General features: G+C 38.7%; 1 protein-coding gene across 2 annotated transcripts in view; it reads right to left on the bottom strand.

Moving 5' to 3' along the window:
• Window positions 1–15,109, bottom strand: part of LOC138756324 (complement C1q tumor necrosis factor-related protein 7) — a 96,148-nt gene extending 81,039 nt beyond the window's left edge. The window contains exons 1-2 of one of the 2 annotated variants that reach the window (XM_069922853.1): window positions 14,925–15,109; window positions 5,304–5,481 (exon numbers count right to left, since the gene is read on the bottom strand). The gene's annotated coding sequence lies outside the window, so the exon portion shown is untranslated. Of the gene's footprint in view, window positions 1–5,303; window positions 5,515–14,924 lie in introns of those variants that run through there. The other variant, XM_069922854.1, reaches the window with a different exon arrangement.
• Window positions 15,110–18,284: the final 3,175 nt, after the last annotated feature.

Genomic DNA, 18,284 nt, shown 5'->3' with positions numbered 1-18,284 from the left:
AAAAAAGAAACTAGAAACACAGTGGACATCTGTATAATGTGTACGAAGTTGTTTTTTATGCTCAATAAATACATTTTGGAAAAAATTATACATTGACATTTCTAAGCCCATTTTCTCATATATTGGTGTATTTAATAATTATATTCAGCTTGCTGCTAATTTATCTTTGCAGGATTACTTTTGTCTCTTGGATGTGGAAAACTGGTCAAAAAGGGAGTCACTTCAAAGAAGGAATGGTTACAATATTGTTAATATAATTTGAGCTAGTTACAACAGATTTCCAGGCAATTTTGTTGCTTTAAACATGGTTCTGTTTTTTATTTAATTCACTGGTCTTTGATTTCTGAAGCAGTATTCAACAGTAAATCTAATTCAAAACAAGATGGTATTTTGAAACCATTAACCCAATACATTAGGAAACTCATGTCTTAGAGTAGTAATTTTTTTATGTTTGTAAAATTTCCAAACATGCAAAATTTGGTTAGCAGGAGTGTTAGAAGATAATCCATATAGATCAAAGTTAATCAGCATTTTAATCAATAGCAAATACATTTCCTGTTCTGATTAGAAACAGCACTTTTTGAAATCTAGTGGAATGAGACCAAGAAGCATTTTATACACAGTATATGCAGCAACTTCTTCTCATTGGCCATACACTCTACACATGTGAGCAAAACACATTTAGCCTGACATTTGCACACAATTGATTGTGGCTGAGGCAGTAACAGATGGCCCATTATAGCCCTCCAGATAAGTCTTTGTTGAGCTGTACTGGCGTGGAAATGCAGTGAAAGCTAATGCAGTGCAGACTTCTTGAGTTCAGAAATTTCTGGTCTGGGATCCTCATCACTGTGCTCCTCCTCAGCATGCTGAGAATCGCACATTTTCTGTCACGATGGACAGGTGAATTCTGACTTTTCACGTTCCCTAAGAGTCCGTGGAACGTGGGATGTACTCCTGTGAAGTTGTACCCCTTTTTTTCTTCCATGCCAAAGTTACAGGTGAAACAAGCCACACTTTGATCCATTCAATCTGATGACAAAGTCCAATAACTTCTCCCAACTGATGTTAAGTCTATCTGTAGAACTCTTCATTAATAACAGTGCCACTTTCTAATGTCTAATCTTTCTACCTACAATTCATAATCTAGATATATTTGGAAAATCATTTGCAATGTTCTTTTGTAAAATATTAGGTTCAATAGATCACATTAAGTCTCATGGATTTCAAAATTGTAATTTCGGTATTCAGCAGAGCAAAGGACCTTAATCAAGGTGAGATCATTATAGAACAGGCTAGTAAGCTGGACGATGTTGGGATGAAGGAAGAGGACGTGTTGGATCTTCTGAAAAATATTGATTGATAAGTCCCCAGGGCTGAACACAATATACTCTAGTTTGCTGTGGGAAGTGTGGGAAGAGATAGATGGGGCATTGGCTATGATCTCCGAGTCCTCCTTGCCCATATGAGAGGAGCCGAAGGAATGGAGAATGGCAAATATGTTCCCTGTAATGATAGTGGTCATGTTTGCATGACAGCTGCCAGCAGGGGGCTGACACAGATCAAGAGCCAGTATGCAAGATCTGTAACAACAGGGGCAGGGGCAGGGGCAGGGGCAGGGCTGCCAGCAGGGGGCTGACACAGATCAAGAGCCAGTATGCAAAATCTGTAACAGAGGCTTGCAGCCTCATGGTATGCCTCATGTACAGTTTAAAACAAATTTAAAGTAACTTTTCCTTCATCCATGTGTTGTCTAACAACTCACACATACGAATACAAGATGAAACAGTCCCCTTGTTTAAAACGTTAACCTCGGAATTATAGACCAGAGAGTCTTATATCAGTGGTGTGAAAACTATTGGAGAATATTTTTAAAGATAGGATCTATGAGCACTTGGAGGAGTCCAGTCTACTCAAGGATAGTCAGTATGGCTTTGTGAAGAGGAGGTTGTGCCTCACAAACCTAATTGAGTCTTTTGAGGGAATAACAAAAGATATTGATGAGGCTAGGGCATTAGATGTGTCCTAAATGGATTTTAGAAAGGCATTTGACAAGGTCCCCCATGAGAGACTCGTTCAGAAAGTTATGAAGCATTGGACCATGGAATCTTGGTGTGTAGATTAAAAAATCAGGTTGCATGTAGAAAGCAGAGAGTAGTAGTGGACAGAAATATTCTGCCTGGAGGTCAGTGACTAATGGAGTTATGCAGTGATCTGTTCTGGGACCCCTGATCTTTGTTATTGTTATAAATGACCAAGATTAAGAAGCGAAAGGATTGATCATTAAGTTTACGGGTATTACGAAGGTTGGAGGAATTGTGGATAGTGTTGAAGGTGACATAGGTTACAAAAGGATATAGACAGGATGCAGAGTTGGGCAGAAAAGTGGCAGATGAGGTTCAATCCAGATAAGTGGGAGGGGATGCATTTGGGAAGGTCAAATCAGAAGGCTGAGTACAGGGTTAATGTTCAGATAATTAACAGTGTGAAGAAGCAGAGGGACCTTGGAGACCAAATCCATACATCCTACAAGGTTGCTGCTCAGGTTGATAGGATAGTTAAGAAGGCCTATGTGATGATGGGTTTAATTAATAGGGGGACTGAGTTCAAGAGTCGAGAGGACAAGTTGCAACTCAAAAAATCTCTGGTGAGACCACACTTAGAGCATTATGTTCAGTTCTCATCACCACATTATAGAAAGGATGTGGAAGCTATGGAGAGGGTACAGAGGAGATTTACCAGGATGTTGCCTGGATTAAAAAATGTCTTATGAAGCAAGGTTAGCAGAGCTGGAACTTTTCTCTTTAGAGCAAAGAAGACTTAATAGAAGTCTACAAGATTCTGAGAGGCATCGATAAGATGGACACCCTGCACATTTTTCCCAGGGCAGGAGTAGCAAACACTCTACAAAGTGAACAAGGAAAGTTTAGGGGAGACATCAAGCTTTTTTTTTAATAAACACAGAGAGTTGTGGGTGCCTGGAATGCCTTTCCAGGAATGGTGGTTGAGGCTGAAACATTAGGGGTATTTAAGAGACTCTTGGATAGGCACATAGACAGACGAAAAATAGAGAGTTATGGGGTAGGAAGGATTTATTATTTTTTTTTGTTCGGCACAGCATCGAGGGCCAAAGGGTCTGTACTGTAATGTTCTCTGTTCTATGTCCCATATGCTTTTGTCAACCCAATAAGACGTCTCCAGGTTTTTTGGTTTTACACAAGAACATAAGAAATAAGAGCAGGAGGAGGCCACCCTGTCTGTTTCCTTCTCTGCTATTCAATACATTCATGGCTGAACTGGCCATGGACTCAACTCCACTGACCTGCATCATCCTTCATTCCCCTATTATTCAAAAATCTATCTATCTACTTTTGAAATATATTTAATGAGATAGCCCGAATTGTTTCTTTGGGCCAGGAATTTCACAAATTCACAACTCTCAAGGAGAAGCAGTTCCTACTCACCTCTGTCTTGAATCTTGAAGCTATACTCACCAGTTCTAGTCTCAAATGCCAGTGGAAACAACATTCCAGCTGCTAATTTATCAATTGGTTTCATAATTTGATGTTTAATATACATAATGTTCCAGTCTGTCCCACTAATCTTCTTGTGGAAACTCAGGGGGACAGAATAGAATTCAGGCTAGTAACTTAATGTTTTGACTTCCAACTTACATCTTCAGATGCCCTAATCCACAAACCTGAGAAAGAATGCTTTAAACTGAAAATTCATAATTAGAGGGACGAGCTGATCACTCCCCTGACGTCTAGCACCAAGTTCAAAGCTCACAAAAGACAAACCTTATTTATTGGTTATGGGAAATCTCACAGGTGGCAGCTGAAGGTGAAATATATTGTTTTACATTACTGCCAGTGCTTTTATTTTCTGTTATTCCAGGAAAGTGCATTGAATTTAACCAACAGATGTGAGAGGAAGAAAAAGACTTCAAGTTTCTGCAGGCCTTCCAGTGTGCTCTACAGTAAGCCCAACGCAAGTTTCAGCAGAAGGCCAGATTCACCAGCTTCTGGCTTCTGACTGTTTCCACCAGGCATCATGTGGGTGGAACTTCCACATTGGAGAGGGATGGGCTGGGATAGAGAACCCCAGAGTGGGAGTTCAACCCTCCCGACCTAGGAGTTGTTAAATGCCTTTATATTGAGGGAGGCAATCCAGCCTGCCAACTGGTGAAGCGATGACAGATAGGCTATGGGCTAAAGGTCTTAAAATGCAGAGTAAATAGCAACCACATCCAAAGAAAAAGTCACAAAATACACTTGTGAAAATAAATATTCACTGATCCAGTTTTAACTGGTCAGATATATTCCAGTTATTGCTATTCACCACAAGATCACAGATTCACTCTATCTTCCACAGGGTTAGCTTAGCAGTTCTGAACTTTAGAGAAGTTGTATCTGGATTAAAGGAGTTATCATCTTGAAAGATGATTGTACTCATTTTAAAGGCCTCATTTGCTGAAAGAAAGTTATTGTTTCCAAGGAAAATGTGAATAAAAAGTAGCTTAATCTAATTCAATGATAAACTGAAATTCAGTATTTTTGTTTATTTTGTCCACAATACAATTTTTAATGTTATATTGCTCAACCATTTTACAAAGGAATTTTGTGCTCGTCTTATTTTTGATCCAAATATTTTTTTTATTCAAACAGTGTTGAAATGTAGCAAAGATTAAATGATTTGCAACACATTTTATAATTGTATTCTCAATGGAGTTCCCAAGTACAATGCAAAACACAACTGAATTGTTTTGTATATATATTTGATCCACAAATAGATTTTAGCATCTATTCTTTTTGGAGTCTCTAAAATGTAATCAATTTGCCTAATGCAGTCACCATTCAGGTCAGATTTTAAAGAACATGATGCTTAAACATTGCAAATCTTTCTATCAGAACTATCATTTACAGTTTTTATTTCAGATCATTATATTTTGATTTCTCTCTGAGGTCTCCTGTAATGATCCAGAGCAACGTAATTCACCTGTAATCTTATTGGTGAAAACACATTTCGGCAGCAGAAATGCATTTACCAATTAAGGGATTTATTAAGAACTTCAGGATTTGCAGTTGGTGACAATTACTTTGCTTCTGTCAGAATTGCATAAATTATTCATCAAACAAGGAAAACAGCCCAGCTGGGATCTATGCACTGTGAAGTCGCATCTGGACTTGCTTCATTTTGCTGTTTGCTAGGAAGCTCAAGCATTGAAAATGACACAGCAGCATTTTGAAAGATTATACATAGAAACAAAATATGTTATAATTGTTAGACTTAAAGTCACTTACCACCTTCAGGCAGTTACACACTTCTCGCGCGCAAATGCAATGACATCGAACTCTTTGAAGATTTTTTACAAGTTTTGCTTCAGAATGAAGATCGTGTCAAATGTGGATTTTTAAAATATCTCCAAACCTTCTTGCAAAAGGTCTCAATCGAAAATGATTAGTTGCAGATTGTAAAGAACTAAAGAAAACAACAAACCATGATACATTTACTGTCAGAATGACCACATGGCATTACTCAGAACAGCTACAACTGGACTCTCCTTTCTCCTTCCCTTCCAACCTCTCCACCCACCCCCTGCCTCAAACTAAAAACATTTCCACAACCATTTTTGGCAGATTATTTAGTTGCATAGTTTAAGAATAACATAATAGACCAGATAATTTTATCAAAGGATAGCATGTCATGTCAGAAGAAATGAGGGTTGCCTGAAATAATACAAATGAAACCACGACAATAGGCAGGAATTGCTTACAACTTTTGAGTTCACAGACATAATCAAAGATTACATAAAGAACACTAGAGATTTTATTGCTTCTTTTCAATTATGCCCAGGAGTAATCTTATTATTTCTTTATAAAATATTTAAGTTAATCCATGTGTGAAAATGTGATAGGTTAATCAAATTTACTAGCTCCCATACAAACACACATTCCCCCCTGAAATGCTTGGCAGGAAAGCAAATGGACAAAAATCAATTAAAATCACAAATTATAACCCAATTATGCCAAAAATTATGGTAGAATTACAGAGCCCCATGTTTCCAAAGATGTTGGAATTAAATTGTGATTTCCTGGAGAAAAAGCCGATTTGTTCAGAAAATAAACAAACATAGTAGGTCCTTTGGTAATTTTGATTCAGATGGGGGAAAGAATTAAGAATCTAAAGGCACAAAAAAAAAATAAGCAAAAGGCAGTCATTGACTTTTTGACTCCTCAAAAATTCATCAAGGTCCTGGCTGATCTTCCACCTCACTGTTATTTTTCTACATCATCAATTGTCTAAAATCCTTTGACCTGCATCTTGAATACATTGGTTGTTTGAGCCTCCAGAGCTCCAAAGATGCACCAGCATTTACTTGGATGAGGACATTTCTTTTTTATCCCTGTCCCGAATGGTTGATCCCTTATTTTGTTTATTAAGGCCCCTGGTTCGTTAGAAATCGTGCTATGGAAAATACCAAGCCTTTACTCGATCAAGCCTGGTACATTTCACATTCACCTAAATTCAGTCTCTCCTCATGCTACTAATCCCCATCCCAATTCAATTTTGTTAACCTTTATCAATCTCCCTAAATCACAAGTATATTTCTCCTTCTGGAGGGAGACTAGACCAGTGTGCAAATTCCAGATGTTTTCTCACAGTATCTGGAGGAAAACATCTCAACTTGCATCTTCAAATCCACTTTTATAAAAGCTAGCGTACAGTTTGTGTTCTTGCTGAACCTTCGTGTTAACTATTGAAGATTGACTATTGACAAGATTTGTATACTACAGCACATATATCTCTAAACACCATCACCTTTCAATTTTTTTTCACCATTCAAAAAGTACCCTGCCTTTTTAACTTTTACAACCCAGGTTGATCTGTACCTTCATTCTCATTTTCTAACCTTCACACCTTACTGGTCTAAACCCAATGGAGCATCTCTGCGATCACCTCACAGCACATTGCTAACCTAGCTACTATTAGCCGCAAGCCTGAATTATTGCACGATTCTCTCATTGAAGTCCTTAATGTCATTTGTGAATAGCTGAGATCCCTGCCACATATATTCCTTATGCAAAAAATGACCCAATTCATTCTTATTCTCTCTTTTCCGTCCATTAACTTATGCTTGACGAACATGCTCCAAACCATATGCTTTAATTTTGTTTCATCATCTCCTGTGTGGCACTTTTTAATGTCCTTCTGAATGTCCAAATGCACAATATCAATTGGCTTGTCTTTGTCTATTCTGCAGGTTACAACTTCCAAAAAAAAAATGGATATTACAAATGTGATTTCCTTCTCACAAATCCACATTGTCTCTGTGTAATCTTTAACTTTCAAACCCACCTGCAACCATTTCCTCAATAATAGATTTCAGCATTTCCTCCGAATTTTAAGTCAGACTAAACAGTCTATAATTTTCCACTTTCTCGCTTACCTTTTTCTCAACAAGTGGTAGAGTTCAACCATCATATGGCTAAAATAATGCTTGATTACAAATCAAATTTTATTATGATACTTACAATAGAACGGTATAATTTCCGCACCTAATAAAGATTCAACATTCCTTTTTTTGTCATATTACACATTTCCCTTTGCCTGTCATAAGGCCAACAAAGTCACCATTTGCATTGCTTGGTACCTGATCAACAAGAGAAAAGAGAAGCAAAACTGTGTTCATTCAAAGATATTAGGGGACCATGGATCTGCTTCCAATGCTCCTGCACCCTCTAAAGCCACACAGACCCCAGTTCAATCCACAGATCCAAACCTCTAATACAATCTGAAAGCTTTCCATGCCCGAGGCCTTTCAGGAGCCCTTCTTGCCCTCAGCACCCTCTGGAATCCCATGATGTAGTCTGGTTCCTATGAGCCAGTCTCCAGCTCCACACAGCTTGTGTGGGCCCTTCCACTGCATCACCATTAGACTGTGCGACTCTCAACCACCAGTCATCAACTTCCCATAGACTCTGTGGATCTTTAGGTCGCTGAGCCCCTCACTGATCTTCTGCCATGGTCACTGTCCAATATGGTCATCTCCTTTGCCCCTCCTTCTCAATGAGGGTGGAATGGGGGCGGGGCGGTTTGTGCTACTCATTTCTGGTGTGCCAGTCTGCTGCTCTCTTGGTGGCTGAAACCCCTGGTGGTCCGCCTCCCAGCACAGGTGTCGCCATCTTTGGCACAGACCCTGCAGTTGCAGGATTTAAAAAAAAAGTTGTCTCCTTTAACTGGCCAATTAAATCTTGTGCATTAATGATTACATCCGGCGGTAGGACCCAGCAGAGAAGCATTGTGTCTCCACTCTCTGCTCTCATGGGGGCTGTGCTGCTATTACAGCAGTTCCAGTAGCCCTGCCATATTTAATAAACATTATTGTGAATAAATTATCGAGGCCACAGAGTGAAAAAAAGTCTTCTCTTTATGGTGTTCCAACAATGTAAAATTACTTTGAAAACATTTATATTCCTAATTTACACAGACTGCAGTGAACACAGAATCCAATATTTTTTCTAAGCTAGAATTTTGAAGAAATCAAAATATTTACTTAAATAAAGCAGCATTTGTCCAAATATTTGAACTATTTTTGTCATCAGCATGCCATTTTGGCAGCGGGATCCCCTTGTTCATATTTCACAATATGAATGCTAGTTACTGCTCATCTAGAACCATAGAATGCTATGCTACAGAAAACAGCCCATTCGGCCCTTCTAGTCTGTGCCATAACATAATTCCGCTACTCCCATTGACCCGTACCCAGTCCATAACCCTCCATATCTCTCCCACCCATGTATCGATCCAATTTATTCTTAAAACCTAAGAGTGAGTCCGCATTTACCACATCAGATGGCAGCTTGTTCCAGACTCCCACCACTTTTTGAGTGAAGAAGTTCCACCCTAAACCTTTCCCCTTTCATCCAAAAGCAGTATCTGAACAATGATACTGTGTGTGTGTGCCCATGGACTTTCAACTGCCTTGCATCCTGAATCATTGGTTTTCTGAAAGAAATATTCACTGATTAATTTGGTAGCAGAGACAGAATCATGGGAGATTTTGTCGACTGCACAATGACCACTGTTAAACCATTTTATCATGGGGTGAATTTCTGTGAAAATAATAACATTTTCCAGAAGTCTTTTGTTTAGCTTAGGATGCAGAGAATTAAATATATGAATAATGGCCAAATTTATTTCTGTAGTAGTTGTATGTTATTTATGTGCTGGTTTATGGAGCCAATGCAACTACCAGATGAAGGTAAAGGTTCCATTATTGTCACATTATACTACATTTAGAATTTAACGTATACAAAATTCTTCAACCCTTGTCTTCCGTAAGGCAGACAGAGAGTCACCACTTTGTCCAGTGCCCCTCACAGAAGCCTACACCACCTGGTGCTCCTAGGCAGTCTCCCCTCCAAGTACGGACCAGGCTTGAACCTCAGGTGTATTCTGGCTATTGGAGATGATCATCTCCCCAATGGATGCACATAGAGATGTTTCTAAGTGAAATTCACCATCTGCTCTTGGAATGCAATCACTACTTTAATACTTTGGGCAATTAATTCCCTATGACTTTCTTGATTCTAGATAATTACAGCCACAATTATTTATGTCTGAGGATGGAAAATGGAACAACTATTTTACTTTAAATATTTAGACCATTCTTTCTTTACACATTTCAATAATGTGGATGTTTAAATAATTTTTTGAGTAATGAACTTTATTTTCAAAGTAAACTACTGCAAATGCTAGAAATATGAAATTTAAAAAGGAAATATATAACTGTCATACAGAAATAGCAGGGAGACAGAATTTATTAATATTTCAGGTCAAGAATTTGCTGTAATATTAATGTCATTGCTATCATGGAGTAAACTGAAGAGAAATATCTGGAGTTACACACGTACACAATTAAGTGTGGGCATGAAGAAAATTGGCAGCCTAATACAGTCATTGCTCTTTTTCCTCTGGCAGCCCACTGAACTTGCCAGTTCTGGCAAGTAAAGTTTTGCAAACAGATTATTTCTTAGAAATTTTATTCCTATTTTGTTTATGGTATTTACACAACTTTGTGAATAGTTTTCATGCTGTTTTCAAAGTCCCACAGAGTTTGCACTCTTTTACTGCAGGGTTCCTACCACAGGATTGTCACGTTTCTTCGTGAAAGGCTGTGTCATTTTTAATGTCTGGCTTTGCATTGACTAATTGCAGGACCTCACAGCAGTCAATAGCTAGACTTGCAAAAATGACCTTGGGAAGCCGCAGAGTTCAAATATCATGCAAAATACAAGTAGAACTCTTCCAATAATGGAAAAGTAATGCTGTATCAACAATGGAAGCTGCACCACATGATGGAATATGGAAATGCAGAGCTGCATTCCCCTGGAGAAAAATCACATACAACCTAAGGAAGAAGCACGACACATTCGTCGCAGTATGGCAACCTTACCTGAGATATATTGGCACTCAGATAGATTAGTGCCCACCCCCAGAAATAGATCTGTCCTCAGTAAGAAAATAAGTAAGTGTGACTAGTGAAACCTGATATGGGGCAGACGACGTGTTTTTTTTTTCTTTTCTTTTCATTTGTTCTGTCTTATTTTTGAGTCTTTTTTTTCATGTTTTAATCTTTGTTTCTTAGTCAATATCATTCGAAGTTTTTTCCTTCCCTTTTTTCTGTTTAGGATTTTATAGGGGTCGATGGCCCCATTGATATCTGTATTAACATTAATTACTTGACTGTATGTTAAATTGTATGTGGGGGTGGGGATAAAAACAGACTTTTATATCCGCAAGAATGATGGAAAGATGGAATGGTTTGTTGAGTTTTGTGAGTCCATGAAAATCATAATTAAAATATTCAAAATAAAGCAATAGAAGCTGCAATGATGAAAGAAAGAGGGTGATGGAGTAGTTGTGGAGAGAAAGTGAATGGGAATAATGATCCTGAGGATTTTAATAAATCTGGACAAGTTTTTGGAGAACAGTGTCGGCAGGATCAATGTTCTTTGTGCAACTTAGGGATGGAGATACACCAGGGATACAATGAGGAGCACTGTAGAAAATTGCTGGAGAGGTCCCTGAAGTGCACATTAGGGAAGGCTGCAATACAATCAAATATTTTGTCTACTCCGCTTGATGCAGTGGGCTTAAGAAAATGTTGATGTGACTTGTTTCAAATGCTGCAGCATGAGATAACCCTGATTTTTACTATGGGTTAAGAAGATTTCCAACTGCACGATTTTTAAAGCATTATATGAAGGAATTTCCAGACAAGGTGTCTTAATTCTTTCCAAACAATCTTCCCAGCACCAAATAAAAACTTCAAATTGATGATGCAGGCAAATTTCATCATGAATAGAATTTTCTTACTTTCCCTTTTATCCCTCATGTGTTTCAGGATATCTTTCTATAACCCCTCCTTATTCACTTTCAAAATCTGTTTTGAATTAAATATTGCACTTTACAACTCCCAGTTTAGTCTTTGTTAGCCTCTGTGAGGTCCCTTGAGTTAACTGAAGAAGCAGTGTCAACACAATCCCAGAGAATGCCATACAGAGGTGACTCTCTAATTACTGTACCAAAAATTTCACAAAGAACCCATGGACAACTTTCAGAATAATTGATCATGGGCGTCATTCTTTTACCATCAAGTGCAAAACTCAAGTCAATTCAAATATATTGCATTTAAAATGAACAGGGCTACTCTGGGGCAGCTAGAAGAAGTCACTGCCTCACTGCTCCAGTGACCTGGCTTCAATCCTGATCTTGGTGCTGTCTGCTTGGAGTGTGAATGTTCTCCCTGTGATGAAGTGTGTTTCAACCACATAGTCTGGTTTACTCCCTCATCTCAGGGCTACATGGGATGGTAGGTTAATTGGCTAGGTTATAATTTAAAGTCTTTAGTGTGTATGTCGATGGAAGAATCTGGAGGAAGTTGATGAGAGTCCAGGAAGAATTTAAATAAAGGCATGAATATTGCATTAGTTTAAGTGGGTGGTTGATAGCTGGTATAACTTGTAGTCCAAAGGCCATGTCTCTGTGCTGAATGGCTTTCCAACATGTTGACTATAAAGCTCAATGGGGTAAGAGCGAACATGGCTTGAGAGTGACATTTACTAAATGTAGAGCAGTAACATGGATTTCGGACTCTCATCTGGGTAATGGAGCGATGGAACGCAGGAGTGGATAGTTGCATTCCCCTTGAGATTACTTAAAATTTAAGAATCAAATAGGATGTAGTTTTGAAAATTTGGTGCCCATATTTACAAACTGCAGAAATTAATTTATAGATATTTTCCCTAAACTTTGAGAACCTCATTAACCTCCTTGAAAGAATTTTAAAATGCAAATGGTTAGAATCATGTGGTGGACAGTGTATTTTTGGCAATCAGGTTTCTTTCCTTTACTTTTTCTCTTTAATTTCTTTTCTTGGTTTTTCTTATTACTTATTTTTTTATTTAATGGGGATTTTTTTTATTAGAGGAGGGGGTGGGGGGGTTATACCATCATGTATAATGAAACTGATATTAATATTTGATGTTTTTATTTTGCAATTAATACATGTATGGATAAAATTTTTCAATAAAATATTTTTAAAAAGCGACATTTAAACAAGACCTATTAAGTAATGTGGTCTACAATTTCGGGCAAGCAAGTTGATGGTCTGCTTCTGGAACTACAGCCCAGTTCAAATTCACTGTGAATAGCAAAATGTACATGCACAAACATCAGTAAAGTCAGTGCACGGAAACAAAATAGGATCAGAAAAGCTGATGGAAAGTTCACTGTAATTTCACATGGATTGGGAATTGTAAACAAGGGAAAATGTTGCTCTAATCAAATAGAACCTTGGTCAGATCCCCATTCAAGTGGAACCTTAATGTTTATGCACTACATAAGCATCACTTGCTCATGAAGAAGCACAAGAGCTATTTTAGGACAAAATGTCAACTGTTTATCCTTCCATGGGGTTTCTACAATTTTCTTTTGGAGGGTGGGCATAAACCAGGGCACCTGGAAGAAACTCATGTGGTTAATAATGGGGAGAACTCCTTACTGACAGTGCCCACTTCAGGTGTTGCTGAAATATCTTTGTATGAACCACTACGCTAATTAGAAAATTATAGAGAGAGCAAGGGGAATTTAATTTTTCTATTTTGGGATACATTAAGAAGTCTGATACAGTGGGAATGAAACTGGCCTTGAATCTGAGGGGATGTGGTTTTATATTTTTTCAACGGGTGAGGGGGAGGAGTCTTTTAATAAATCGACAGCTTTCCCTTAGGATAGTTATGAATGGAGTCATTGGAGGGGAGTGGCTATGCGTGATGGCCTGAACTACTTTCACAGCCCTTTGTAGTTTTGTGCAGTCTTGGGCAGAGCAGTTCTGGCACCACTCTGACAGGATACTTTTCATTGTGAACCTAGAGAAGTTGATAAGGGATGAAGGTGATGTTAAATTTCCTCAGGTTTCTGAAGAATTAGAGGGGTTGGTGTGTTTTTTTGGCCAATGCATTGACATAGGTAGAAACTCCCCTCTTGTGGGTGCATATTCTACACAATGCTCTCTTTCCAAAATGAGTGGAAATAAAATAGAACATTTTACTGGGCTATGCGTCAATAAAATACTGCAGAGAAAAAGAAAATAAAATGCTGATAATCCTCAGTTGGCTAGACAATTGGTGAAGACAGAAGCAAAGTCAATGTTTCAGGACTTGGTTTCAATCTTCACAGATGTTCTCCACTGAGGATCTTCTGCATATTTTGAGGGCATCAAAACAATAAAGCTCAATATTCAAATTTAAGCAGAAGAGTTTGATCTGGAAATGGCCGCATGATTCACAGTTCTGGTCTCTTTCCTCAAAGCAGGCGATGAGAATGGACAAGACTAGACACTTTAGGCTGTGCTCAATGGGCAGTGCACAGAGGATGAAAACATGCTTTGATTAGAGCCCATTACAACATAGTTCTATTGTGTGCAGGGACATTAGATTTGTGAGCATTATAGATAACTCCTGAACGCTTAATATACATAGTTTTGGCATGCTATTGACTGTATTTGGGGTTGCTGGTTACAGGAGATGCAGAAGCTGAAAGGATTGGATGTCAGCAGACAATGTGTGGGGGTTATCGGGACTGAAAATTATGTGTGTTCAGTGAGTTCCTCTAAGAATATGTTCAGAATGAAAGACCCGACATATGGCAGTTCACATATCTTGCTGTGCTTATTTAAGGGCTCTTTATAGATTTTTTCTGAAGATTACTCCGAAACCATAGAATAATAAGTCACATATCATTGCTTTAAGTGGTACTGTAACAACTTTAAAGTAACAATGATTGGTCATTGCCGATATTAATATCCCATGATGAAGCCATATTGATGAATAGGAGATGCTACAATCGAATGAGTGGGATAATGGACTGGATGACCAACCATTTCAATTCTGAGTCACACTCTCAAGCTCACATATCTGTCCATGGCTTTTCACACTATCCCACCCTAACCACCAGCAGATTGGAGGAACGACACCTCATTTTTTGTCTGGGCACTCTCCAACCCCAGGGCATGAACATTGAGTTCACTGCATTCCACTAATCAGCTTACTTTTTGCTCCCTTCCTCCCCCCTTTAACCAGTTATTCCAATTCCTATTTCCTTTCTCTCTCCACCTAGCCTAGACTCCTCCCCTACCCGCAGTATTTCTCCCTCCTCTTCCACCCTTACCATCCCTCCCCCCTTCTGTTCAGACATCTCTCATGTTCCCCCACACCTTGATGAAGGGCTCCAGCCTGAAACTTTGGTGATGTATCTTTATCTTTGATACATAAAGGCACTGTTTGACCTGTTGAGGTTCTCCAGCATTTGTGTGTTTTTTCACTTAACCACTGTGTCAACAGAATCCTGTGTTTTACCTTGGATTGAAAGTGGGTGTAGGAATCCAAAAGAGATTCACTGCAAGCGTAGTTTATTCAGTTAAAGAGGATCTGTAGAGCCATGTCCCATGCTGGATATCAAGGCAAGATTTTTTTTCCCCAGTTCACATCAAACCATGCCTCACATACCATTGCATAGTTCACTTCCAGAAGAATGCACTGAGCTAAGAATAGAATCTGGGACAGTTGATTGGAATTTTGAAAGAATAACAATGAGATAATGTGGGATTGGTTTTAATAGGTTGTTGATGTTCCTTGCAAAATCAGTGAGCTGAAGGGCCCGTTTCTGTGCTGCATCTCTCTATGACCCAATTTTATATCAGAGCACATTAACTTGGCATCTCAATCTGTCTGCATGTCAAGGACATGGAAGACCAGAAGAAACATTGTGGACTTTGTAAAGAATATGGTAAGTGTCCAAATGATCTTTACAATAAATTTCCTCAATAAACATTGGACCATCTGGTAGAATTTCTAGTTTGTCACTAATTGAAGGTAATAATAAATTCATTAGTTCTGAATCTGTTAAAGCTAATGACGGAATTACAGCAGATAAAATAAAAATATTAGCAATTGGTAGTCTTGGCATTTTACAATGCATAATCAGTTTGTGGTTGACTCAAGAATGAAGTGTCCCTGAATGAGTAAAGGGCAACACATTTAGCAGTTAGAGCAAAGCTATTGCAGCGCCAGCAGTCAGGACTGGGGCTCGAATCCCATGCATTCTGTAAGGATGTTGTGCATTCTCCTCATTTCTGTGTGAGTTTCCTCTGGAGGCTCCTATTTCCTCTCACCATTTGAAATATACTGGAAGTTGTAGGTTAATTGGGCAACATGGGCTGGTTGACTGAAAAGCACCATTACTGTGTATGTCTAAAAAGAAAAGTAGGGATACAGGTGCTCCTCAACTTACGATGGAGTTATGTTCTGGCAAACCAAATGTAAGTCAGAAAAATCGTAAGTGAAGAAAGAATACTGCACCTACCATTTTTTATAATTATATTTTGAATAACTTTTTTTTCCCACACTGGGGGGAAAAAAAGCATTATCACACACAGCTGAAAGCACACTGGGCATAAATAATGTATGATGCATTGAACTAAAATTAATTGCTGGATGGTGAAGATGCTAAAGCAACAGGGTCATCAATTTCCCTCTCTTCTGATGATGCCTGTAGAATGCACTGGGCCATCGACACTTGTTGAAGGTTCTGGGGCATTGACACTTGTTGACACACATGGGTGTTTAGTAGACATGATGGGTTGTTTACAGCACACCCATTTGCATGATTACTACAGAGACTGCGAGTGTGGCTTAGTCAGCATCAAGAGAGACTATGCTGTACAATACTCTTGTGCATTGCTGCCATTGCCCTGCAGCATGAGAGAGTAATGAACCCCACATCGCAAGTGTAGGAACAGATCAGAATTCAAAATTGAAAGTATGGATTCAAACCATCATAACTTTGAAAAATTGTAAGTTGGACCATCGTAAGTAGGGGAGCACCTCTACTGGGGATCTGATTCAGAAGATGAGAGAGGTGTATAGCAGGTATAGGAAACATGAAGCAAAAGAGGTACTTGAGGAGCATAAATAATGCAAGATAAACCTCAAGAAAGAAAGCAGGAAGGCCAAAAGACATGAGGTTGCTTTGGCTGACAATATGAAGGAAAATCCTAAGGGGTTTCTAGGGATTATTAAGAGGAAAAGGATAGTAAGGGTCAAAATTGGTCTCCTCGAAGATCAAAGTGGTCAGCTATGTATGGAGCCAAAAGAAATTGGGAAATGTCAACATTTTTTTTGCATCAGTATTCACTCAGGAAACTGCCAGGAAAAGAAGTAGTGAGTTCCTATACAGATTAAAGAGGAGAAGGTGCTTGCTGTCGTAATGCAAATAAGGGTGGATAAATCCCTAGGGCTCGACAAGATATTCCCTCGGAACTTGAGGGAGGCTAGTGCAGAAATTGCAGGAGCTCTTGCAGAAATATTTTAAATGTCCTTAGCCATGGGAATGGTGCTGGAGAATTGGAGGCTAGCTCACATTGTTTCATTGTTTAAAAAAGGCTCCCAAAGTAATCTTGGAAATTATAGACCATTGAGCCAGATGTCCATAATAGGTAAATTATTGGAAAGTGTTCCTGGTGATCAGATATACAATTATTTGGATAGCCAGTGACTCATTAGGAACAGTGAACATGGCTTTGTTGGTCACGTTTAATCAAACCTATAGAGTTTCTTGAGGAGGCTACCAGGAAAGTTGACAAAGGGAAGGTTGTTAATTTTGTCTACATGGACTTTAGTAAAGCCTTTGACAGGGTCCCACACAGGAGGTTAGTCAGGAAGGTTCAGATACTCAGTATTCATGGTGAAGTAGTAAAATGGATTCAACAATGGCTGGATGCTTCTCAGACTGGAGGTCTGTAGTTACTGGTATGTCTCAGGGACTGGTCCTGGGACCATTGTTTTTTTTCCCTCTATCTCAATGATCTGGATGATAATGTGGTAAAATGGATCAGCAAGTTTAAATGACTCTAAGATTGGAGGTGATGTGAACTGCGAGGTAGGTTTTCAAAGCTTGCAGAGGGATCTCGACCAGCTGGAAAAATGGGTTGAAAAATGGCAGATGTAATTTAATGCAGACAAGTGTGAGGTGTTGCAATTTGGAAAGACAAACCACGAAAGGATACAAGTTGAACCCCATTATAACTCAATTGTTGAGGGTCCATAAAACCTCATGGCAAGAAAAACAGAGTTGCACTAAATCTAAGTTTCATTGTATTTCCCTGTTTAATTTGCATACCTACATCATTTCTATTTCCCGCTTATTTGGAACTTCCCAGTTATTCTGTATGCATTTCAAAATCAATCCCGCTGCCCAAGTCCAATGACACATCATACTATATCTGAATTCACGTTCAATCAGCTCATGTAAAAAATTGGGGTTTCATTGTATAGGGTAAATGATAGGCCACTGAGGAGTGCAGTAGAACAAAGGAATCTGGGAATACAGATACATAATTCCCAGAAATGGGTGTCACAGATAAATAGAGTTGTAAAGAGAACATTTGACATATTGGCCTGCATAAATCTAAGTATTGAGTATAGGAGCTGGGATGTTATGGTAAAGTTGTATAAGACTTTGGTGGAGTCAAATTTGGAATATTGTGTGCAGTTTTGGTCACCTAACTACAGGAAAGATATTAATAAATTAGAAAGAATGCTGAGAAGATTTACTAGGATGCTGTCTCGACATCAGGAACTAAGGGGAAAGAAAGGTAAATGCAGATAGGTTTTTCAACTTAGGGTATGTGAGATAAACTAGAGGACACGGGTTAAACA

This window comes from Narcine bancroftii, chromosome 3 (assembly GCF_036971445.1).
Source record: "Narcine bancroftii isolate sNarBan1 chromosome 3, sNarBan1.hap1, whole genome shotgun sequence".
Classification (NCBI taxonomy): Eukaryota; Metazoa; Chordata; class Chondrichthyes; order Torpediniformes; family Narcinidae; genus Narcine; species Narcine bancroftii.
The sequence above is the reverse complement of the archived record's forward strand: the minus strand, read 5'-3'. Positions and strand labels throughout refer to the sequence as shown.